We start from the raw sequence: 25797 nt of genomic DNA, 5'->3' as shown, positions 1-25797 counted from the left end.
ATGCAAAAACCACTAGAAAAAAAAATGTAATAGTATTATTCCATCTTCTGACTTTAATTACTTCTCCTTCATTCTAATCTATTCTTTAACATTTCTGATGTATATGATTTTTCTCATCCTATCTTCCATTTCTCTTGACATCTTATAATTTTTACATGTCACCTCTTTATTGAATACTGTGCAATTTCTTCATCTCTGTCTTTAAGGTAGTTAATTATTAAATCTGTTTCTAATTTTCAATTTAATGGACCTATTTGCTTTTTAATGTTAATGATTATATTTTTAATTTCTGTAAATTCATATGTCATTTCTATTTATTTTCAAACTATTCGACCTTTGATCTTTTTTCAAGATGACAATTCCTTCATTTACGTCTTTGATCATTTTAAATATATTTATATTATGCTCCTCAGATTGACATCATAAGTTTTTGACTTCTTGACATTCTAATAATGTTTCATTTGTGGTAGATTGTTGCCTCATTTCTTATGGATTTTATAACCTGAGATAGGAAAATTAGTAAGATGATGTTTTTCAGTGAGAATCCACTGGGATTAGGCAGTCACTCTCAGTATTAATTTTACAAGACTTGACAGAACAGAGTACAATAAACTGAGGGGCTTAAACACAGAAATTTATTTACTCACAGTTCTGGAGGCTGGAAATCCAAGATCAAGGTGAATGCGGGGTTGGTTTCTTCCAAAGCCTCTCCTTGGCTAGAAGTTGCCTGACTTCTCCATGTATCTTCATACGGTTTTGGTTCCATGCATGTTCCCTCTTCTAATAAAGACTCCAGTCATACAGGATTAAAGCCTATCCTGATGGCCTCATTTTACCTTAATGACCTTTGAAAGATCCTATCTTCAAATACAGTCACATTCCAAAGTACTAGAGGTTGGGATCTAGCAACTCCACAACCCAAAACTACTCCAAAAGTAGTTTTGTTTACAAGTTTGGGCTTATCACCAGCCTAGGACAAGCTTTTATGTTAACTTATTGGCTTGAGTGTTCCTGGATCAATCTTTTAAAGAAGAAGGCCTGGGGCGCTTGGGTGGCTCAGTGGGTTAAGCCTCTGCCTTTGGCTCAGGTCCTAATCTCAGGGTCCTGGGATCAAGCCCCACATTGGGCTCTCTGCTCAGCAGGGAGCCTGCTTCCCCCTCTTTCTCTGCCTACTTGTGATCTCTCTGTTAAATAAATAAATAAAATCTTTAAAAATTAAAAAAAAATTTTTTTTTTAAAGTAAATAAGAGGGCCTCCATCTCTCCACCTCCTCTGATCACATATCTACAGCCAAGGAAAGAGTGTGACACATTGTTTCACCTCCCTTTGTCACTGGGTGGATATTTTTTTACTACCCGTGAAGGTGTATCTATCTGGGAACTCTTACTTCCTATGAATAATTTTCCCTCAAAATCCTACCAACTTTTTACAGCCAGTTATTCCTTCACTAACTTTCATATTACATTTCATATCTTAATGCCTAAACAACTTTTTGGGGTAAGCCATTTTCCACTGAAGAATACTATGGAAGCAAAGCAGGACTTGAGGATATACAAAAGAGCCAGTTTTAATCAAATGGAAAAGAATGGTCCTGTGTTAAGTCTCAATTACAGGAGTAACTGTGGCAAACTCTGATTAGAAGTTTAAAAAGACCTAAGAAGTATTTAATTAATGACACCTGCAGCTAATTTAGATCTTTCATAAATCTTCATTCTGAATTTAGGCAATCTAACCTCATCCTTTATAACCAAATATTTTTCCTAATTTTTTTTTTTTTTTTAAGATTTTATTTATTGGTAAGCCTGAGTGGCTCAGTTGGTTAAGCATCTGACCTTGGCTCACTCAGGTCATGATCCCAGAGTTCTGGGATCAAGTTCTACTTTGGGCTCCTTGCTCAGCAGGGAGCCTGCTTCTCCCTCTGCCTGCCACTTCCCCTTCTTGCTCTCTCTTGCACTCAGATAAACAAACAAACAAGACTTAAAGATTTTATTTACTTATTTGATAGAGAGAGAGAGATAGCAAGCGAACATGAGCTGGGGGAGGGGCAGGAGAGGGAGAAATAGACTCCCCACTGAGCAGGGATGCCCCCACCAGCCAGGGCTCCATCCCAGGGCCCTGGGATCATGACCTGAGCCAAACACAGATTCTTAACTGACTGAGCCACTCAAGTGCTTTTTCCCAATTATTTTTAATAATCAAAAAAAAAAAAAAAATTAGGCCTATGTCCTTTCAAGATACTGAGGTTCAGTCTATCTACTGACATACCTCAAGGAGTAATCAATAACCATATACTACAGGGCACATATGAAAAAAATTTCTATCTAGAACTGATCCACTTTTAACAAGAAACGGAGAGCTATATTAGAAAAACCAGGGCCAAGGAAGGTAGACACATGCTCAGCCCCAGCTCTCACAGATACTGATGCCCTTGGATGAGTCATTTATGCTCTCTGAGATGCAATTTCTTCATCTTACATAAAACCAGTCTTGGAGCTATTGACAAGCTTAAAATAGAATCATTCATAGCTAGTGCTTAAGAGTATACTTGGCATACTGATTTTTCCACCTTTAGCTCAGGTCCTCAAACTTTGCTCCAAGTAAATATTTTACTTTTGATGGCTGCTTAAGAAATTAATCAGTCTGGTGTTTCCAGCGTCGAGAGCCAACAATCAACTGCTACTGAGAATACCACTGCCTTTCTAGATTGAATGTAGTTTCTCAACAATCATCATGAGTCTGGTCTGAAAATCTGGGCCAGGTTTGGGTCTAAAGATGGCCTTCTTCTGAAGATGTTACACTGGACTTGAGGCCACAAACTGTAGTAGGCAGAAGGACAAGATGTGTACTCCTTGCTGTACATGTCCTTTAGAATCCCCTTCCCCTGAGTGTGTGCAGAACCTATGACTATCAAGGGACATCAGTATCATGACTTAGTTACTGATTGACATAGTTCATCACAAGTGTTATCATCCTGGGTGCACTTCACATCATCAGCAGAGCCTCTAAAAAGGTGAAACCTGAGAGTCTCCAGCTAGCCTCAAGGGAGGTAGTAAACAGCCATGCTATGAACTCCCGTGGGGGGTTCTGCCTCTACACTGGGCATCAGTGGTATGACCCCAAGGAATTCTGCCAACACCTGGATAACCATTCAAGGGCACCATGAGTTCCAGATATGAACTGTCATGCGGCCACTAACTTAACTGAAGCCTGGGGAGCCCCTGAATAGAGGACCCAATCAAGCCAGGCCTAGACTTCTGACCGAAAGGAACTAGGAGATAATAAATTGGTGTTATAAGCCACCAATTCATGGAAATTATTTAGAATAGAAAAGTATTATAATGCTTTTTGATCTGTGGGGGTCAACTCTCTTTCCTCAAAAATAACAAAGGCTTACAACATTTGCTCTGCATTGGTTTCTTTTTTCTTTTTTTAAGATTTTTACTTATTTGTCTGAGAAAGAGAGTGCACAGAAGCTGGGGGAGATGCCAGCAGAGGGTGAAGCAGGCTCCCCACGGAGCAAATAGCCAAATGCAGGACTCCATTCCAGGGCCCTGAGTTCATGACCTGAGCTGAAGGCAGTCACTTAACCTAGTCACCCAGGTGCCACTCTGTATTGGTTTCTAGTATCTGTTTACCCGTAGCACCACAGAACCTCTGGCAGCCCAGGAATGAGATAGCATAATCTCTTCAATCACTTTAATATTGTCAGAAGTTATTATTTGGGTACAGCAAAGGTCGATTTGATGCTATGGTTAAATATGCATAGATAGCGTTTTTTGTTTGTTTTTTTTTTTTTTAGATTTATTTATTTGACAGAGAGAGACACAGCAAGAGAGGGAACACAAGCAGGGGGAGTGGGAGAGGGAAAAGCAGGCTCCCCGCCAAACAGGAAGCCTGCTGTGGGGCTCCATCCCAGGATCCTGGGATCATGACTTGAGCCGAAGGCAGATGCTTAACGGACTGGGCCACCCAGGCGCCCCACATAGTCTTATATAGAAAAGGAGACTAGTATTTTATAAACAGACATTAAGTCCTTTACTTTATGTGTGCAGATTAATCCTTACAGAGCCTCTAAGACGGCTTTTACTGTTCCCATTGCTCAGATGAGGTCATTAAAGCTCAGAAAGTCTAAATGACTTAGCCAGTCATACAACTAGTAGGTAATAAGGCCAGTACTCAATTACTGAAATGCCTCCGATGGAATATTTTGTTACTTTATTTTATTCATGGTATGCTACAAGAATGTAGCTGCCAAATGAACATGAATGTCTGTAGAAGACTCTTCATTTGAGTTGTAAGAACTTCTCAGTTCCAGAAAAGGCATTGTGTAGTGAGTTAGAGGAGCTTTCCCTGCTTTCCTCCCACCTTCCTGGCTAGCGTGTAGACCATATTACATTAGGACTTTGCAGGATGACATGTCAGCTTAGAGATATTTTTTGTTCGCATATTAATTATCAACTTCTTTCTTTCCTGGCAGGTTTTCCAGAAGCCAAAACAGGTAGATTGTTTTTCAAGAGAATGTTCAAGGCATGTAATAACATGTTGATTCCTATGGTGCACTTTGCCTTTTCATTCCCCTAAATGTCACATAAAAATATGGATTTCACACAGGAACACTTTCAGTGCAATGCAACAGTACAAATCCAATCTTAAAACTGCCTTTGAGCATCACACAATAACATCACACTAACTAGCAGCCTCTGGCCTTATGCAATGGGCAGTGTGCATAGAAATATATTAAACTCATCCATCAAAGGACAATAAAGAAAGATCTACTTTAAGGAATGTGTTCATGCCCAACATTGCTGAAACACTCTTGCTCCCTGTTGTACCCGAGTTTTCGCGTCTGAGAGACCACCAAGGAGCCAACACGGATGCAATCACACGAGGGTTTATTTAACAAGCTTAAGTTTGGGCCCAAGTATACCTGACACAGCAGAGTAGGGACTTGGACCCCAAACCAGATTACAGTCAGTTTTTAAAGGCAGAGTAGGGGTGGACTTGGCAGTGGGTGAGGGCAAAGTGGGTTATGGATGATGTAAGTTTCTAAGGAATTTTGGAAGCAAGGTCTCCAGGACCTTGGGGGGCTAGCTATTGTTGGGAGAAAGGTTATTTATTACCAGTAATAAAAATCTTCTTGTGAGACCCTTTAGATGTAGATCAATGGGCCATATATGCTTGGGAATGATTCTCGACACTATCTTGGAGGTTTAGAGATAAAGTTTTCTAAAGGAATTGTTAAAGTAGACTTACAGGATCCTGGTTGGACCTGTTGGAGTAGGGGTCGGTCAGGCTAGGATTGTCCTTAGCAAAAACCTCAAGGTGAGGGCAGTTGAGTCCCCAGGGGAGAGCCACTCTGTCTGTTCCAAGGGTAAGGAATTTTAATGATTTCCTTCTGCCTCTGTTTCCCACATCACACCCTCCTTCTCATTTAGTTGATCCTGGATACTTGTAAGAAGCATAAGACATGTCGCATTGTTAACTTCAGGATTTCAAATAGCAGGGTACCATTAAAATAATTTCAATGATAAACTAGTAGATTGATGAGAAAAGTTATCATTTTAAATGTAGTATCATATTGTAATTGTCAAATTTGTTCATAATTATTTTTGAAACTGCAAACATCATCCATTCTCTCCTTCTGCGCATTCCTCACAGCCCAATGTGGTGTCCATTTACCTTACTCAAAGAGAAACTACAAGACGTTTTGGTTAAAAGAAATGAAAGTCAGTAATTTTGCGCCTTGGGGTTTCTTTAGTTGTCTAAATAAATTGAAATTTAATTGAAAATTTTGATTTCGATTTTGTCTTTTTATTCCTTTAGTTCTAGAAATAACATTGAATCATCCAGAAGTTTTCTGGAGTCTTGTTCCACCTCCTCATCCAAATCTCCAACACACCAAACAGTACTTGACCCCACCAGAGAAGAACACAGATGGTCTGGTGATAGAGTAGTGGAAAACCTTAGTTTCTAAACTCTGGACAAAATTATCATATGTAAAACAATTTTTACTCTATCTAGATATTTGTTCTCAGTAAATAGAAAAAGAAAGCCTTAGTGAGAAAAAACACATTTTGCTATTGATGTAGGGTTTTTTTGAAGTAGTGTTGTTGGGGTCTGGGACCTATAGCCAAGAAAGAATTCTCCAGAGGGCTTCAGTGCAAAGAGGTGGTTTTATTGAAGTAGGGGGACTGAACCCATGGGCGGGAAGAGCTTCTGCCCAGGGATCCTGAGGAGCAACTATTGCATAGTTGGGGATTGGAGGAAGTAAAGGGAAGGGAAGTTCAGAAAGCATTTTCGTATGTTAAGGAAGACTCACAGAATATAGGAGGCCTTCCTATTGTCAAACTAAAGGTGTTTTTCCCTCTAGCAAGGCATTAACATTAAGACAGTTGGGAACCTGGGAGGAATCTTCTGCCTATCCCAAGTAATTGTCAATGGGCTCCAGGTTGTAAGGATGTTTAATCTACACTTTCTTTTGTCTTTGTTTGCCACTTCACTTTGAGGAGGAGCAAATCCGAATGTGAATGAGTTTACCAGTGTTTTTTGAGAGCAGATCTTCCCCAGTAGGAGAGGTTAAAAAAAAAAAAAAAAAAAAAAAGCAACTGGAAACCTGAAGGGGGGGTGGGGAAGCAGAAAGGAAAAGGGTGAGGTGTAACACAAAGACCTAGGTTTGCAATGAAGAGTGCTGTGTTGGAACTGGAAAGAAGGGTGCCATGAAGATCAAAATACAGTGATGGGGAGTGGGAGAAAATGTATGACTAACAGTTAAGGGCAAGGGCTCACATTAGGTGAAGATGATGTGGGAAACAAAGGCAGAAGAAAAATTATTACATTTCCTTACTGCCTACAGCCCATTGACAAGTTCTTGAAACAGGCAGAGTGACATTCTTCTAGGGATTCAACTGCCTTGATGTTAATACTTTGCTAAGAGCAAAAGGCAATCCTAGTCTGACCACCTCTCCTCCCCAAGATCTTGTAATCCTACTTTAACATATAAAAGTTCCTTTGGAAATTTCCTTTATCTCTAAATCCCCAATATACATGTTGGCAATCAACCTCCAAGTATATGGCTTACCGATACACATCTGAAGGATCTCATGACTAAGGATTTTTGTTTTTGTTTTTGAAGATTTTATGTTGGGTCCTTAATGTTGGGTCCCCCAATAGTGGGTCCATGGTCAAAGGAGCAAGACTGATACAAAGCAAAGGTCAAGCAAAGCTTTATTTCACGCCAAGCATCAAGAATCAGACTGACCGTCAAACAGACTGGCCGGGGCCGCCCCTTACAGAGAGGGCGACCCCCCCTTCCTGCTTTCCAGACTTTTATAGAACAAAGGCCATGTGGTTGGGCCAGGCCACACACAGGTGGCTAATTGAATTACAATTTACCCCACAGTAGCTATGGAAACTAGCTTATCACCTTGGTAGCTAGGAGACAGTATGCACCCCCACTGATTGAATGTCTCCACCTGACCTGACCCACCCTTGTATTTGGTATTTGGGCTGTTACCTGGGACTGGTTTCCCAGACTTGCTCCCAGGTAGGGCCGCTCTGGCTGAATAGGCCCTTACATGCCCCCCTTTTCTTTGGAGATTAGTCAAATCTTTGACTTTTCAGCCAGTGCTATGTCCCTTTTAATGGCTGCCAGATTGTTTTAATGACTCCAGTGTGATTTAACCAGAAACCGCATTTCTTTCCTAGGACTACACAGAGCCCCCCCTTTCCTAGAAATAGTATGTCAAGTCCTAATTGTCTCTATTTCCCACCTATACTTTAACAATAGGAGCAACAATGAACTCAATGAACTCACTGTTTCCAAGTCTTAGCTTTAGTCCATGATCGGCGGGGTCCATCGGCAGTGGCATCCATCTCTTGGGGGCGTCCTCATCCTTGGCTCATTTGACGTGACTTGCGTGAATCCAGGCCCCGATGCCTTCTACTTTCACCGCCTTGGGGGTGGTTGGGAGGACAGCAAACAGTCCCTCCCTTCCAGTGAGGCTCCAAGTTCCCCCCTTGGTGGTGGCGCAGCCAAACCAAGTCCCCGGGTCGGCAAGGATGTGGCTCCACCTCCATCTCTGTCCCAGTGTGGGCAGTTCAGATCCCTGAGAAGGCTCCTTCCAAGACAGACTGCAATGCCTGCAGTGACTGGAGTACAGACTGATCAGTCATTTCTGCTAGGGCAGCCTCTTGTAGCCAAGGGCAGAGTTGGGGGGTGGGGGGTCTCCCGAACATTATTTCAAATGGGTCACCTTGTTTAAGTAGGGTGTACATCATGCCCTGAGGAGGGTGAAAGGAAGGAGATCCACCCATCCACCACCAGTCTCCAGAATTAGCTCTGCCAAAGTCTCTTGTAGAGTCCGGTTCATTCTCTCTCCTTGCCCAGAGCTCTGGGGCCAGTAGGCACAATGTAGTTTCCAATTAGTGCCCGCAGCCTTGGCCAATGCCTGTGAGACTGAACTCACATATGCAGGGCCGCTGTCTGACACAATCGCGAGAGGTAATCCAAACCTCTAGTAGCTTTTTGGCTACCACCCCTTCCATCTCATATTTGGCAGAAAAAAAGCCTCTACCCAGCCTACCGTCTGTATAGATGTTGGCGGTCTTACCCTTGGCCATCTGTAGTGCCTTGGTGAGTGCAATCAGCTCCGCTTTCTGCGCCGAGGTTCGGTGTGGCAGGGCTGTCATCCAGAGTTCCTGCTCAGGAGAAACCACCACAGCCCCCACATACCTCTTTCCATCGACCATGTAGCTACTCCTGTCTGTGAACAGAGTCATCTCTGCATCCGGGAGGGGAGTGTCTCTGAGGTCCAGCCTTATTCCTGCGACCTCGGTTAGGACCTCTCCGCAGTCGTGTGGGTGGTCAGCCAGCTCCTCTGGCAGCAGTGTGGCTGGATTTAGCACCACTGGGGGCCGGAAAGTCACTTTTGGTTCATTGAGGAGGAGGGCCTGATACCCCGTCACTCGGGCGTTTGTCATCCATCGGTCTGGTGGGGTCCGGAGAAGGCCCTCGATAGCGTGGGTGGTGGTCAAGATGAGATTTTGACCCAGAGTCAATTTACTTGCATCCTTGACCAGGAGGGCCGTGGCAGCAATTATGCGGAGGCAAGGGGGAACCCAGCCGCTACTGGATCTAGTTTCTTAGTAAGATAGGCTACTGGCCTTTGCCAAGGCCCCAGAGTCTGGGTCAAACCTCCTTTAGTCAGTTCGTAGAGAGGTTGGGCAACCTCCACGAACTGTGGCATCCATGGCCTGCAGTAGCGCACTGTCCCAAGAAACTCCCTCGTGGAGATCAAAGCCTAAATAAGTGGCGTGGCTCTGACAGAGCTGTGCTTTCATTGCTGACACCCAATACCCTTTTCCCTGCAGAGTCTGTAAGAGAGCTCTCGTCCCCCGCAAGCATGACCCATAGTCCTCAGTAGCTATTTCCACTATTCCCACTAACTCAGTCAGATTCTTCCTTCTATCTGGGGCTGACTGACAAAGGCAAGATCGCCTACACGAGTTATTGTGCAACTTCTCTGAAGTTTACCTCAAGTTATCTAGCTTAGGTAAACAAACATTTAAAGACAACCAAATCTAGAATTTAACACCCATAAAGGTGTGTTATTAAAACATAACTTTTCTCTCCAAAATAACCCTCCTCATTTCCAGAGATAGCCAAATCAGGACTAATTCATTTGAAAAACAAGTCCAGTTTTAACAAACTTGGCCTAATTATTTACACAAGCTCAGCAAGAACAGTTAAGTAATCATATAGATGTTTTAGAATCTGCTTTGCTGGAACTTCTTATAAGGAATCTCTAGGTTGAACTTTTAGTAGCCTCTCCAGGCCAGAAGCCAAGCCATGTAGTTGCCATCAGACATGGCTGCAATGCCTGTCAATTTGGGCGAAATACTCTTCCTGAGGTCCTGCCCCTGCCAGGGAGTCACATTCTTTACTCGCCTGGTAAGGCTGCTGGGAACTCTGTAAGCAAGGTATCCAGGCCAACAGTTCCAAGGGCTTTACGCTCCAGGTTTTTTAAAGTCAGCCTTAATTCCTTTAAGCTGTCTGGTCATATCTTGAGTCTTTTCAAATAGGACATTCCAGTCAAAGCCTTGGTAAAATAACCAGTGTTTCCAATGGTGTCCTGTTACAAGGAGAACAGATCCTTATTGAACTTATGCAAATAACTGATTGCCAAGGAAGAAAGAATACTTACTGAGACCTTCTGGTTTCAGAGGGTTCAGGTAGACAGAAAAGCTGAATGCCTCGATTTGTTTACAAATGAGTACTTTTACATCTCTGTAAGTTACAGATAACTTAAGAAAAGTTTCCCTTGTCTGGAGGAGCAAACATTACAGAAGCAGTCAGGTTTAAAATAAGACAAAACATTAAGAAACACAACATTCCAACCTTTCAGTTCATCTAGTCCCATGTTACTAATTCTGGTTTAGTCCGAATGCATCCCTTACTTCTGTAAATTCTTACCCATTTCAGTTCTCAGGATTTTAACATATCAAAGACCTGTATTTGTCCTAAGTTTCCCATATGAATTTCCTTTAGGGCGGAATCCATCTTACAAGAGAATTAAAACAATTACAAATGACAAAAACTCAGGATATGGTTAAATATCAAGTGATAACCCTTATCAAAACATTAAACTTTAGGAAATGTATAGAACCGCTAGAGTAGTTACAGTATTTACCCAAATGTAACCCAAGGTTTATCATTGGTTTAGCAGTACTCCCTGAGTAACTTAGCGTATCAAGGAAATGCCTTATGAGTCAAAGAGACCTCATTTACAACTCTGGGCAGGCAAAGAGAAAACCATTTACAGATCAATTAACCTAAGAAAACTTTTCCCTTTTAGACAGAAAACCAGCTGTTATGCCCCAATAATGGGTCCATGATTAAAGGAGCAAGACGGATACAAAGCGAAGGTCAAGCAAAGCTTTATTTCACGCCAAGCATCAAGAATCTAACCGAACGTTCAGGGCCGCACCTCTTACAAGAGAGGGTGGCCCTTCTCTGTTTCACAGTCTAGCTTTTAAGGGCAAAGGCCATGCGGTCAGGCCTGGCCACGCACAGGTGGCCAATGAGATTGTAACACACACAGGAAACTCCACAGTGATGCTAGGTGACCAATTGAGTTACAATTTACCCTAGTAGACATTTGAACCAGCCTATTACACCTTGGTTGGGATTGGCACCCAAAGGGTGGGGCCCATACTCCTTGGTAACTAGGGAGACAGTATGCATCCCCCCACTGATCGGATGCCTCCACCTGGCCTGACCCACCTTTGTATCTGGGCTTTGTTACCTGAAGCTGGTTTCCCGGACTTGTCTCCAAATAAATCCCCTGGGGGAAGGGGAGCAGGGATAGTTTCTAAATAGGTCCTTACACCAGCTTTCTATACCAGTATCTTTTCTTTTTTATTCTTAAGCATGCAGTCTTAAGATAGTGAGTTTTCTGGGTTTCCCTCCCATCGTGAATGATGTCGCAGACAAAGGGAGGGGGATCTTTCAGATGCTGTCCTGCTCGCATCCCTCGCGGGAACTTAGGAGCGTCTTAGCTAAGGTCTGTCCTGTCCGTATAAGCCCCGGACCAGGCTACTCCGTGGAGTAGATGACCGTTATGCCATGTAACGCCCCGTGAGACTCAGGGTGCAGCCCACTCAGACTCTGGTGGAAGCGGTGGAGCCATACAGACAGATTCACACAGTCAGGCACTCTTCAGATTCAAACAGGTTGGACACCCCCACCCTGGGTATCCCTGGCTAATGGGAGATCAGTCTCCCCTTCCATTCTTTACGAATGGGTCTGGCTCAGACAGCGGCCCCAGGCTGTTTTTCTTGTTTCCCGACAGTGAAGAATAGAACAAAGTGCCTCCAGAAGGCAGAGAAAGCGTTCCCAGTTCTAGAGCTCTTCAATCAGCTCCAAGAAAGGAGAAGGCTCCAAGCTTTCCCCCCAGCAAGGAGGAGGGGCTAGGCACTCCACATCCGGCCAGAGAAAGCAAGGAATGTCCCCAAAACAAAGTTTGTTTAGGCAGCTGCTTGGGAATATTCCGTAAAGTCTCTGTCTCGAGTTAGACTAACCCCAGTTGTCTCCAGTTATAGCCCTTAACACACGAAAGGAGTGAGGGAGAAGCTCCACATCTGTTAGGAGGAATGGAGAGATGAAAGTCAGAGTCCCCTTACTCTGCTTGCCCCATTCCTTCAAACACAACAAACAACACAACCGACAACAAAAAGGCAAGACAAAGACAACTGCAAACCCAGCGGCCCTCACCCAGAACCTGCCGCTGGCGGGCATTTTCCCAGCCCCCTACAGATGCTTGCCAGTGGGGATTTCTCGGTCCCCTAGAGACAAGCCACAGAACAGAACCAGACCCAGAGCCTGCCGCTGGCAGAGCCTGCCGCTGGCAGAGGTTTTCCCGGCCCTCACCCAGAGCCTGCCGCTGGCAGAGGTTTTCCCGGCCCCCTGACCGCCTAGTGGGACTCGGACCCCTAGATGATCTACCAGAAGAGGAATGGGGCATCTCCGCATCCACTCCAGCCCTGGGGAGCATGGCTGCATCCAGCTTCTCCCTGGTGGGCCATACCTGGAGCTCCACAACCAGACAGACAGACAGGATCCCCAGATCTTACCTCTGGAGGCTTTTCCCAGAAATTCTGATGCTGGCTCTGTTCTTGGCATTTGATCGCGGATGAGACCCCAATGTTGGGTCCCCAATAATGGGTCCATGGTCAAAGGAGCGAGACTGATACAAAGTGAAGGTCAAGCAAAGCTTTATTTCACGCCAAGCATCAAGAATCAGAGTGACTGATCTGGGTCCGCCCTTTATAGAGAAGACGACCCCTCCCTGCTTTCCAGACTAACTTTTATAGATGTTAGTGGTTGTGGTGCATGTGGTTTTATAGTGCATGTGGTTGGGCCTGGCCACACACAGGTGGCTAATTGAATTACAATTCACCCCACAGTACCTATGGAAACTAGCCTATCACATTGGTAGCTAGGAGACAGTATGCGCCCCCACTGATTGAATGTCTCCACCTGACCTGACCCACCGTTGTATTTGTGCTGTTACCTGGGACTGGTTTCCCAGACTTGCTTTTAAGTAAGTTCGGGGGGGGGGGGGGGGTCAGGGTCAATATAAAAGTTTTACTGCATAAACAACAAAATGGCTGTTCAACCCAGGTGTGGCTGCTCTGGCTAAATAGGCCCTCACATTTATTTATTTGTTTGAGAAATAGAGAAAGAGACAGTGAGAGAGAGTAAATATGAGTGAGGAGATGAGGGTAAAGCAGGCTTCCAGCTGAGCAAGGAGCCCACGGGGGCCACAATCCCAGGACTCTGGGATCATGACCTGGGTGGAAGGCAGATGCTTAACTGACTGAGCCACCCAGGTGCCCCATGACTAGGGTTTTATTAGACAGTAATAATTGACCTTTTCCCAATGCCAAGGAAAATCTGAAGCAACTGAGGAAACTCAAGCGGCACAGGGGAAAACAGGGAAATTTAGCTTTATTATGACCAGCGGGCTCAGCTGGATCCCTTCACAAAGGCTGAGCCACCTGATAGGATTAGGAGTGAGCTGGGTTATAGATAATGGGGGATGGTAACGGGGCATTTTTGTCATCTCTCAAGGCCAAATGGCACCTTCAAATGGAAGTAAAATCTATGCAGAGGTGTTTCAGGTGAGTGCTAAATCACAGGGGTGGGCGTGGGGAGGGAACTTGTTTCTTTTTCTTTTCTTATTCAAACAGGACAGGCCTCTGGTCTTTTTCTTCTGTCTCAGCAGGAGCATTGACTTGTTATCTTATCTTAACCAAATGGGATGGCTATTTGGTCTTTTCTTGGCCTTTGGAGCAAAGGAGAACCTGGGAAGGAAAGGGGCTGGAGCCTGGAAGTCTATGTCCACCTCACCAATAATGGCTAGCCCCCTCAAGGTCCGGGAAACTTTGCTTCCAAATTCCTTAGAGACTTATGCTATCCCTAACCCCCTCCCAACTTGAAAGTATATAATTGGCCACTCCTCATGACCCCAGAACAGCTCTTTCTGCCCATGGGTCCTGTCCCCATGTTTTAATCAACTTTTTGCACCAATAATGTCTCAAGAATTCTTTCTTGGCCATCGGCTTCAAACCCTAATGTCCTTTCCTACATCAAAGAGGCTTACATTTTATCTAATGAGTAATAGTAATATGCAAAATTAAGTATATTGATAAGAAGCAGTCATTTGGAGAGGTTCCTACGATGGCCTGGATGGTCCAGAAGAGGGAGAGTTAGTTACAACACTGCTCTGTGCTCTGCAGACTCTAGACTGAAACCTGTCTTTCTTATTTTTCTTTATGATCTCAGCACAGGCCCTAGTCTAAAATGGAAATAATATAAAAGTTTGTCGGGTGTGAAAATGGAAATGAAGAGACATGGACTTGAATGATAGCCATTGAAAGGAACACCTCTATAAGGGGAGTCCCAGTCCCATGCAGCCATTTAGGGCTGTGGACAGACAGAGGATCTGCTGCCTTCAACCTGTGGCTACCAAGATCACAGGCAGCCTTCATCCAGCAGAATAAGGAAGATCAAGAAGAAATAGAAAATCTGAGTAGACCTAAAATGAGTAAAGAGATTTAATCAGTGAACAAAAACCTCCTAACAAAGAAAAGTTCAGTACTAGATTACTCCATTGGTGAATTCTACCATGTACTTAAAGGACTAACAGTAATCCTTCTGAAGTTATTTCACAAACAGAATTAGAAGCACGTCCCAATTCATTCTATGAGGCCAATACTTTCCTGATACTGATGCCAGACAAAGATACTACAAGAAAAGTACAGACCCTTATCCCTTGTTATGCAAAAATCCCCAACACAACACCAGCAGCCTGGAATTTCTCACTAGAGTAATTATGGAAGACAGAGAAATTTTAAAAATATATATATCCAAATTGGAAAAGAAATCTACCATATATGTATAAAATTCTGAAGAACCCACACATGCACACACAAAGCTGTTAAAACTAATAAATGAATCCATCAAAGTTGCAAGAATGTTAAATCAACACTCAAATGATTTAGTTGTATTTCTATGCACAACAATCTGAAAAGAAATTAAGAAAATGCATATACAACAGCATGAAAACAAACGAAATACTTAGAATTAAATTCAGTAAAGGAAGTGCAAAGTTTGTACATTGAAAACTACAAATCATTGTTGAAAGAATTAAAGAAGACCTAAATAAATTGAAAGACATCCCATGTTCATGGAATGGAAGGATTAATATTGTTAAAATTAGACTATTACCTAAATAATCTATAAATTCAATGCAAACCCTATCAAAATCCCAACAGATATTTTTACAGATATGGAGAAACCAATCAAACTCACATGAAATTTCAAGAGAACTTGAAAAGCCAAAACGATAATGTAAAAGAAGAACATAGTTGGAGGACATACACTTTCTGATTTCAAAACTTACTATAATGCCACATTAATCAAACCAGTGAGGTAGTGAAATAAGGATAGACCTATAGATCAACAAAATAGAATTGAGAACCCAGAAATAAATCTTTACATCTATGGTCAACATGTAAATATTTGACAACAAAATCTTAAGAAGCATAATCTTCAACAAATGGTGCTTAGAGAGTAGATTTCCACATGCTAAAGAATAAAGTCAGATGGGGCACTTGGATAACTCAGTTGCTTAAGTGTCTGCCTCTTGATGTTCATTCAAGTCATGATCTCAGGGTTGTGAGATGGACCCCCAGGTTGGGCTCACACTGGGCATGGAGCCTGCTTAAGATTCTCTCTTCCCCTCTCCCTCTGCCCCTCCCCCTCCAAAGAAGAATAAAGTTGGACCATACTTTACACCATACACAAGAACCTAGGATCAAGAACATAGATTTAAGAGCAAAAAACTATAACCTCAGCTGCAGCAATTTCTTCCTAGAAACATTTCCAAAGGCAAGGGAAGCAAGGGCAAAAATGAACTATTGGGACTTCATCAAGATCAAAAACTTTTGTACAGCAAAGGAAAGAGTCAACAAAACCAAAAGACAACTGACAGAATGGGAGAAGATATTCTCAAACGACATATCAGATAAAGGGCTAGTATCCAAAATCTATAAAGAACGTACCAAACTCAACACCCCAAGAACAAATAATCCAATCAAGAAATGGGCAGAGGACATGAACAGATACTTCTGCAAAAAACACATCCAGATGGCCAACAGACGTATGAAAAAGTGCTCAACATCACCTGGCCTCAGGGAACTACAACTCAAAATACAATGAGATACCACCTCACACCAGTCAGAAGGGCTAAAATTAACCAGTCAGGAAATGACAGATGCTGGCGAGGATGTGGAGAAAGGGGAACCCTCCTACACCGTGGATAGGAATGAAAGCTGGTGCAGCTGCTCTGGAAAATAGCATGGAGGTTCCTCAAAAAGTTGAAAATAGAGCTACCCTATGACCTAGCACTACTGGGTATTTACCCTAAAGATACAAATGCAGTGATCCGAAGGAGCACGTGCACCTGAATGTTTATAGCAGCAATGTCCTCAATAGCCAAACTATGGAAAGAACCTAGATGTCCATGACCAGATGAATGGATAAAGAAGAAGTAGTATATACACACAATGGAATACTATGCAGCCATCAAAAGAAATGAAATCTTGCCATTTGCAACACTGTGGATGGAACTAGAGGGTATTATGCTGAGCGAAATAAGTCAATCAGAGAAAGACAATTATGATCTCCCTGATATGAGGAAGTTGAGAGGCAGAGTGAGGGGTTTGGTGGATCGGGAAGGAAAAAAATGAAACAAGAGGGGATCGGGAGGAAGACAAACCATAAAAAACTCTTAATCGTTCAAAACAAACTGAGGGTTGCCGGGGGTAGGGAGGTGTGGAGAGGATGGTTGGGTTATGGACATGGGGAGGGTATGTGATATGGTGAGTGCTGTGAAGTGTGTAAGCCTGACGATTCACAATCCTGTACCCCTGGGGCAAATAATACATTATATTTTAATTAAAGATAAAAAATTAAAAATAAAGAGCAAAAAACTATAAGACTCTTAGAGAAAAATAGGGGCAAATATTCATAAACTTGGGTTTGGCACTAATCCCTTAACTATGACATGAAAAACACAGGAAACAACAACAAAGATAAATTGGATTTCTTCAAAATTTAAAATGTAGTCCAGCAAAAGACATCATCAAGACAATGAAAAGACAACTCATGGAATGGAAGGAATATTTGCAAATTACATATCTGATAAGAGGTTAATAGCCAGAATATATTAAAAAACCCCTACAACTCAACAAAAAAAGGACAAACAACCCAAGTTTTTTAAATGAGGAAAAAACTTGGATCTGCATTTCTGCAAACACAAATAGCTAACAAATATATTAAAAGATGTCAAAATAATGATTTTAGAGAAATGCAAAGCAACACCACTGGATATTACCACACATTTACTAGGATGGCTTTAATCTAAAAAATGGAAAATTGTGTTGGTGAAATTGTGGAAAAAATGTAACTCTTGCTTCTGTGGAAAACAGTCTGGTGGTTCCTAAAACAATTAAACATAGAGTTATTATATGACTCAGCAGTGTACTCTTAGATATAACAAAAAGAACTGCAAACAGCATCTCATACTTACATGCCAAGTTCACAGCAGCATTATTCACAATAGAAAAAGATTGAAATAACACAGGTATCCATCGATAGATAAATATATAAACAAAATGTTATATATATATGTATAATAAAATACTAGCCATAAGAAAGAAGGAAGTTCTAATACATGCAACAACATGAATGAACCTTGAGAATATTACACTAAATGAAATAAGCCAGATGCAAAAGGGCAAATATTGTATGATTCCCCTTATATGAACTATCTAGAACAGGCAAATTCATGAAAAAGAAAGTAGATCAGAGGTTACCAAGGTCTAGAGGAAGAAAAGAATGAAGAATTAATGAGTACAAAATTTGGGGGGGGAGGATGATGTAAGTGGATGATGATTGTGGTAATAGTTATACATTACATTGTAAATTACTTAATGTCACTCAATTGTACACTTAAAAATGTTTAAAATGGTAAAAATCTACGTGTATTCTGCTATAATTAAAAAAATAAACATACACAAAACTCAATTCTGTATTTTTCTATTACTCATTTCAACTATCATAAAATAACTTGGTAAAATTGTAGTTTCCAACACTTATTCACAATGGATACTGATCAGCAATTCACAGAACAGCACTGTTTTGTGGACCACTGTAAGGAGCACTGATCTGAAGCAAGACATTTCACCTAAATATGCCTCCATTTCCCCAGAGATAAACAGGGAATAATTGCATTGCTTACCTTCTCTGGCTTTGTGTGAATGGAATTAGATCATGTATGGGAATTACTCAGCACAGCCCTGGCACAATAATCTTTAGTTCCTATTTGTTCATTCTCCCATATCATGTTCTACATTTTAAATTGTTGATATGTATGCTTTATTAATTCTTTAAAAAAACATTTTTTAAGCTCAAAACTGCTTTATCCATTCTTTATTGATATTTGACTCTACTCAGCATTCTATTTTTGGCTAGTATATACTATACTGCATGGCATTTATTTTTTATGTATTTGATATCTGTGCAGACTACCTATTTAAGAGCAAAGATTATGCTCAAAGATCATGACAAAATCACTAGTTCTCAGCAAAATTTCTGCTGTGTAATAACTCTCAGTAATGCTTATTGAACAGTTTCTGACCCCACCCCTCCATGCCCCAGCTTCACCCTACAGTGCTAAAGACAATCTTGCACTGAAGAGACACAAAATAAGCTTGTATGGTCTAACTGTAACCTCGATTTGGTTGGTCGTTAGGTTCCTATGATATTTTGGTATTATTCAAATTGTGGCCTTAAAGAGCAGTCATTTACAGCGTGAGTCATCTGTGAAAAAATTCCTGGAGCATATGATATTCAAGTGCCCTTTGTTCTCATTACTGAATAGCAGAGAACATTAAACCACCCACATTCAACCTCCCACCACGGTAACTAAGCAAGTCACAGCCTTCAACATGACTCCTGAGGAATCCCACAGACCACAGCCAAGCCAAACCAGGGGACAGCCCTAGGTGGTTTGCAAGTTTTCTATTCATGGAGTTTGAAGCACGAGACTGAATTCTATATAAAGAAAAAATCCCAAAAATTAACCCCCCAAAGAAAACAAAAAACCACACACACACAAAACCAATGACAACAATCCCTCTTTTGATTTTTTATTTCATCTCCCCCAACAGACGTTCCAAACTTATGCCTCTCAAAAATAAAATAAAATAAAATAAATATAACAACAATAATAACTCATTCATGGATGCTGGAAAAGTCTGTTGAAAGGAATATAGGCGACTGTATACATGGAATACGGACTATATATAAACTATTCGCTGAATGATTCATGAAATTGATTACAGAAATTACTTCAGTTAATTAAAACCTAAATTAGCTGTTCTTAAAAACAAATCAACAAACCTCTTCCATTAGTCCTCAGGTGAAGAGAGATGAGGTAAAATGCCACCTTTTAAAATTTTAAACACTTGGGAATCAGAGAGCGCACACAGATTTCTTCTTCGACTGTTGTTAAGTGCTACTTAAATATAAATGAGAAATAATTCAGTGGGTTTCCAACATTATCTTCATTAAGGTAAAGCTATAAAAGGAAAGTTTTAGCCTGAAGTGATAATTTCCAAAAATGGAATAGAATCTATGTGTTCTGCCTAGATGTGCCATACAAACACAGGACTCAGCGGCTGGTGGGTGGATGGCGTTAACTGTCTGCCATAAGTGTTAATTCTCTACACCACCTTCTACTTGGGGACTTCTCAGTCATTCACCAATAATCTCATTTCAGACCAAGTACACCAGGCTAAAGAAGGATCTGACTCCATAAATAAAACAACACAGGAGAATTGCATTTTTCCACTCTTCTCTTTAACTTTGCCAAGGAGCCCTAATTTTGTGCTAACGTATATGTTGACTCAAAGTAATGCTAGAGCTGCTTTATTAGGCTGATCCCTAAAACAGCCATAAAAACAGAAGAACTACACTCTTTTCTTTTCTCACTTTGTTCCCCCATTCCCACAAATATTACTATTTGATTATCACTGACTTTCCTTACATGTTTTATTTTCCTAGGTACATTTAATTGGCAATTAAAAGTAAAATGAAAATCTGTTATAAAATATCCAATGACAATATTGCCTCAAAATTCTGACTTCAAATATTCTAGGCGGTGCTGGATATAGAATCCGGGGGAAAAAATACACTTCTAATTTAAAAGATCATCTAGGTTAACCAAATATATTGCAGCTACATATACTGTATAAAACTTTCAAGATTTTCAGCTTCCCTTTTTGGCATTAGAAAGGGGGGGAGGGTAAATATTTTTTTATTCTTCGTTGTTTGGTATTTCAGACCAAAAATTTAATGAAGTTTTAGAAATATATGGGAGAAATTACATAAACAGGACTGATAAATAAAAACCACACTTCCTCTCTTCAGGACATATAACAATTCAAATTTGAGATGTTTTATCATCATTCTGTCTTTTCACTCACCTGGAGAGTGAGAGAGACCTGACCCTGCTCTATTCCTGTTCTGCTCCTCCTCACCAAGGGGCCACGTATGAACCGTTGTCACTGACAAGTTGCACTAAGAGGCTGAATGAGACATTATTCCCAACACGGCCACCTGATGCCCCAGTGTCTTCCAGCTCATGCAACTTCTTGGTCCAGACGGAAAGTATTTTATTATTTATTTGTATATGAAATATATGTACACATATATTTTAAAAATTTCTGTATTTTTTTACAGATTTTATTTATTTATTTGACAGACAGAGATCATAAGTAGGCAGAGCAGCAGGCAGAGAGAGAGGAGGAAGTAGGCTTCCCGCGAGAAGAGAGCCCTACATGGGACTCAATCCCAGGACCCCGAGACCATGACCCGAGCCGAAGGCAGACGCTTAACGACTGAGCCACCCAGGCGCCCCAAATTTCTGTATCTTATGATGTTCTGACATCTTAAAATTTTGCTACTGGGAGGGGACTGACTTCCAGTGCTAGCCAATTCCTAGAGATAGCAAAAGGCTAGGCCAACAGCTCACCTCTCACATGAAACTAACCATGCAGAGTGCCTTGGCCCAACTACTTCCTTTACACCAAACCAATATATCTCCTGCCGTAGATCATCCCAGGGCCAGTTACCAGGCAATGAGAGACCACCCCTATAGCTCAGGCCTTCCAGAATTATTCAAACAAGCCAGTCCTAACTGTTCACTCTGCCCTGCCTTTCCTACAGAAACTACAAGAAAGGCTCTGGCCTAAGCTCTACCTTCCTTCCTCCTTCCAGTCCTGACCAGAGCCCTGTACTTCCCTGGTGACCCTGTGTGGTGGGGCATGCCTCCTCCTCTTGGGAAATGTAAGTAATAAATTCTTCTTTCAATGCCATTGAATTCTCTGTAGCTTAACTCAGTCACTTCTATAAATTAGTGTCTGTGGGCAGACACAAATGCGACAAGTATCGTAAGTGATACATACGCAAACATTATTCTTCTGGGCTCTCTTACTTTAGCATTTTGCTGGAAGACAAGCCACCTATTAAAATTAATTAGTAAAGGACAAATATGTACACAGATTTGTTAAGAAAAAAAAATGAGAGTCCGTTAGCTTTGCTTTGCTTTTGGACTTCAAAAGACACTTAATTAGGCATCAATTTTATTTCAAGGGCCTTTCCCTAAAATTTGTCTGAATTGCCAGATAAGATGGGTTTCAAAGTGAAAATTTACAGCTTCTCGGTAAAATTATTGCAATAGCCAGCTGTTTGGTATCATGCTGTGTTGGGTGGCTTCTGCATGCTTTCTGATTAGAATGCGGTTTGGACCTTGATGACCCAAGTATAGACCTTGATGGCCCATGATGTCAGAACAAGGGTTGAATGGAGAGCTGAGCTTTAAATCACTCACATTCTTTAAGCTTTTGTGTAAGACATAGCAGGCCCTCTGCTGGTGGTAACAATGGATTGTACTGTCCTATAGAACACACTCTTTACCAAACACAGATACTCTCTACGGTGGTAGTTCTTAACCTTCTTTGCGCAACAGAATCTTCTACGGAGGCTTCTAGAAATACTTATGTCCACATTGCTCTGCAAGATGTTTGGTTTTAGTACTGACAGCTCAAACATTGAGATACTTTAAAATTCCCTTGGATGGTTTTAATCCTTAACCTGAGCTGAGAATACTCATTTATATGGTATCATCCTTTATCTCGAGGCCCTGTATGAACATTATGATGTTATTTTTATGAAACATTACTGTTAATTTTAATTTTTAAATATTTTAATTGTTTAGTTTTATAAAATGTTAATTTTATAAAATCTGAAACTCTAGCCCCATTAGGTAGGTGGATTTCATAAGGGCAGTGTATCTAATAGCAGAAACTCCTATAAAAGAAAAAAAAAATCCCAAGAAAAAGCAGGGTTGTTTAATGACCAGAGCATTGGTGTAGCATTAGGAAGGTTGACCCAGAGTTACCACCTACCTGCTGAGATTCTGGATAACTCACTGAAATCATCCGTCTGCCTAAGTTTCACTTGTTAGGGTCTATTTTGTGGAGCTTCCAAATGATCACAAGTCAAAGTAAATGGAAGTGACAATAAAAAGCCACTTGGGAGGCTCAGTGTGTTGAACCTCTGCCTTCGGCTCGGGTCACGATCCCAGCATCCTGGGATCGAGCCTGCTCCCTGCTCAGCAGGGAGCCTGCCTCCCCCTTTCTCTCTCTGCCTACTTGTGATCTCTCTCTCTCTGTCAAATAAATCTTCAGGAAAAAAAAAAAAAAAGCTGTAGATGGGATCGTATCAATAAATAGAGAGTAAATTTTAGTTACCAGCCAAGTAAAGTTTAGTATTCTGTTAAAATGTGCATTTAGAGCATTAGAGAAAACACCCTGGACAAATCCATTTGTGTTTATGGAAAAAGGAAACTCCCTCATGATGCATAATTGTGTCCTCCTTTGCTTACTATTCTTCAGATCTTTTTGTAGAATCCTTTTTGCACATATGGCAGTCAGTGAAGTTGTTTTGAGTGACCCATGGTGTGTTATTAACAAAGAGAAATGTCTTTCTCATTCTATTTTTTTTTTTCTTATTAAACTTTTGTGTTAATGGGTCTCAAAATTCTGTGACAGATTTTTGGTCAAGTTGTTTCCATTAAAAAATATTGATTTTAAAAACTAAGAACTTAAAACTGCTCCCCCCGTACGCACACACAAATGGTCCGCAAAACATTCTCCTTTCCTTCTGAAGGTTTGGCGAGGCACTGTTATCATTAACCAGTCTTTTACTATTAAAATTAAATGGCCAATTGGCACAAATAGTTCTGAGACTGTTCTGCCACCACTGATTAAGACTGGGGTGGCAGGTTTTGGGGATATTATTCGCTTAACCTTCTGAGCTTTCTGGGCAGACTTGGTGACCTTGCCAGCTCCAGCTGCCTTTGTGTCCCCAGCTTTGATAACACCCATGGCAACCATCTGTCTCATGAACAGCAAAATGGCCCAGAGGAGGATAGTCAGAGAAGCTCTGAACACACACACAGGCTTGCCAGGAACCATATCAACAATGGCAGCATCACCAGATTTCAAGAACTTGGAACTATCTTCCAGGATTTTTCCAGAACGTTGATCTATTTTCTCCTTCAGCTCAGCAAACTTGCAAGCATTCCAGCACAGGTGCATATCCACCACTGATTTGGCCTGGATGGTTCAGGATAATCACCTGAGCCATGAAGCCAGCTGCTTCCATTGGTGGGTCATTTTTGCTGTCACCAGCCACATTACTACAACAAACATCTTTGACAGATACATTCTTGACATTGAAGCCCATCTTGTCCCCAGGAAGAGCCTCACTCAGAGCTTCATGGTTCATTTCAACAGACTTGACTTCAGTTGTAACATTGACTGGAGCAAAGGTGACCACCATGCCAGGTTTAAGAGCACCTGTCTCCACTCGGCCCACAGAGACAGTACCAATACCACCAATTTTGTAGAGGTCCTGGAGAGGCAGATGCAAGGGCTTGTCGGTTGAACAAGTTGGTGTCAGAACACAATCCCGAGCTTCAGGCAGTGTGGTTCCATGGGCATTCCCATCTTTATGGGTGACTTTCCATCCCTTGAACCAAGGCATGTTAGCATTTGGCTCCAGCATGTTGTCACCATTCCAACCAGAAATTGGCACAAATACTACTGTGTTGGGGTTGTAGCCAATTTTCTTAATATAAGTGTTAACTTCCTTAATGATTTCCTCTTATCTCTTCTGGCTGTAGGATGGCTCAGTGGAATCCATTTTGTTAACATCAGCAATTAGTTGATTTATACCCAGTGTGTAAGCCAGAAGGGCGTGTTCACAGGTCTGCCCATTCTTAGAGATACCACCTTCAAGTTCACCAATACCAGCAGCAACAATCAGGACAGCACAGTCAGCCTGAGATATGCCTGTACTCATATTTTTGATAAAGTCTCTGTGTCCTGGGACATCAATGATGGTCACATAATACTTGCTGTTCTCGAATTTCCACAGGGAGATATCAGTGGTGATGCCATATTCACATTCACTTTCAGTTTATCCAACCCCAGGAATAGTTGAAGGAGCCCTTTCCCATCTCAGCAGCCTCCTTCTCAAATTTTTCCATATAGATCAGAGGACCAGTAGCGATAGACTTGCCCAAATCTACGTGTCCAATGACGACAATGTTTTTGGTGACAACTCCAAGAGGTTAGTTCTTGCTCTTCTTACATTTAGCTCTTATTACCAGGCTATGAGGTGATTAATGGGATCTTTTCTTTTTTTGAGATAGATGAGAAATTTGTATATAGAAATCTAAGAATCATAGGAATTGTATGGTCTGATTCCATCAATGCCGCTTAAATATTAAGATTAATTTCTAAATAAAAATACATCTAAAAGCATCAAATTCTAAGTACGGAAAAATGTAGAAGAAAACCATTTAGCTGGTTATAAAAAATAGCTAATATTTATTGAGTACTTACTTTATACCTAGACCTGAGTTAAGAACTCAAGAAAAATTATCTTATTTAACGAAAGCTACAAAAAGTGATTTTTAACATCTGTACTGTAGTATTTAATCTTGCTTTTTTCTGCATTAACCTGTTATATACAGCAAGTTAACTGGGTTCAAAATCAAAGTTTTCTTTTTAAAGTCTTAATTATCTATGAGTTACTATAAACTAGAGTCACTATGTTTCATCAATTCTCTTGTATTAATCTGCATTAATCTTGCATTAATCTCGACTCTTCCCTTTTTTTTTAAAGCATCTTCCCTAAGTGAGGCATACCCTGTTCAATTCCTTCATTTTTATTTGCTGGAACAACTTTTTATCTTCACATATCCCCTTTCTCGATCCTCCTTTGCCTTTTATTCCTGTGTATGTATTATCACTGTATCATATACATGCCATATATATGGCATATATATATGTATATATATGTGTATATACACATATATATCCTATAGTCATACAGAATAGCTGACTAAGAGAAATGGAGACAGAAAGAAAATTACAATGCTTTTGTGGAAGACATATTCATCCTGTGGGAAATTGGTACTTTCCAATTTAATTACTTAGGCTATCTTTTTTTTTCTTCTTAAGATTTATGTATTTATTTGAGAGAGAAAGCATAGGTGCATGAGCATGGGTGGGGAAAGGCAGAGGGAGAAAAGCAGA

At 41.2% G+C, this 25797-nt stretch overlaps 1 pseudogene; it reads right to left on the bottom strand.

Annotated features, from left to right (window-relative positions):
- Positions 1-9859: 9859 nt before the first annotated feature.
- On the bottom strand, positions 9860-24731 carry LOC116882339 (annotated as a pseudogene).
- Positions 24732-25797: the final 1066 nt, after the last annotated feature.

The sequence above is a fragment of the Lontra canadensis genome, unplaced genomic scaffold (genome assembly GCF_010015895.1).
Source record: "Lontra canadensis isolate GAN:19392208 unplaced genomic scaffold, GSC_riverotter_1.0 scaffold83, whole genome shotgun sequence".
Taxonomy (NCBI): Eukaryota; Metazoa; Chordata; class Mammalia; order Carnivora; family Mustelidae; genus Lontra; species Lontra canadensis.
The sequence above is the reverse complement of the archived record's forward strand: the minus strand, read 5'-3'. Positions and strand labels throughout refer to the sequence as shown.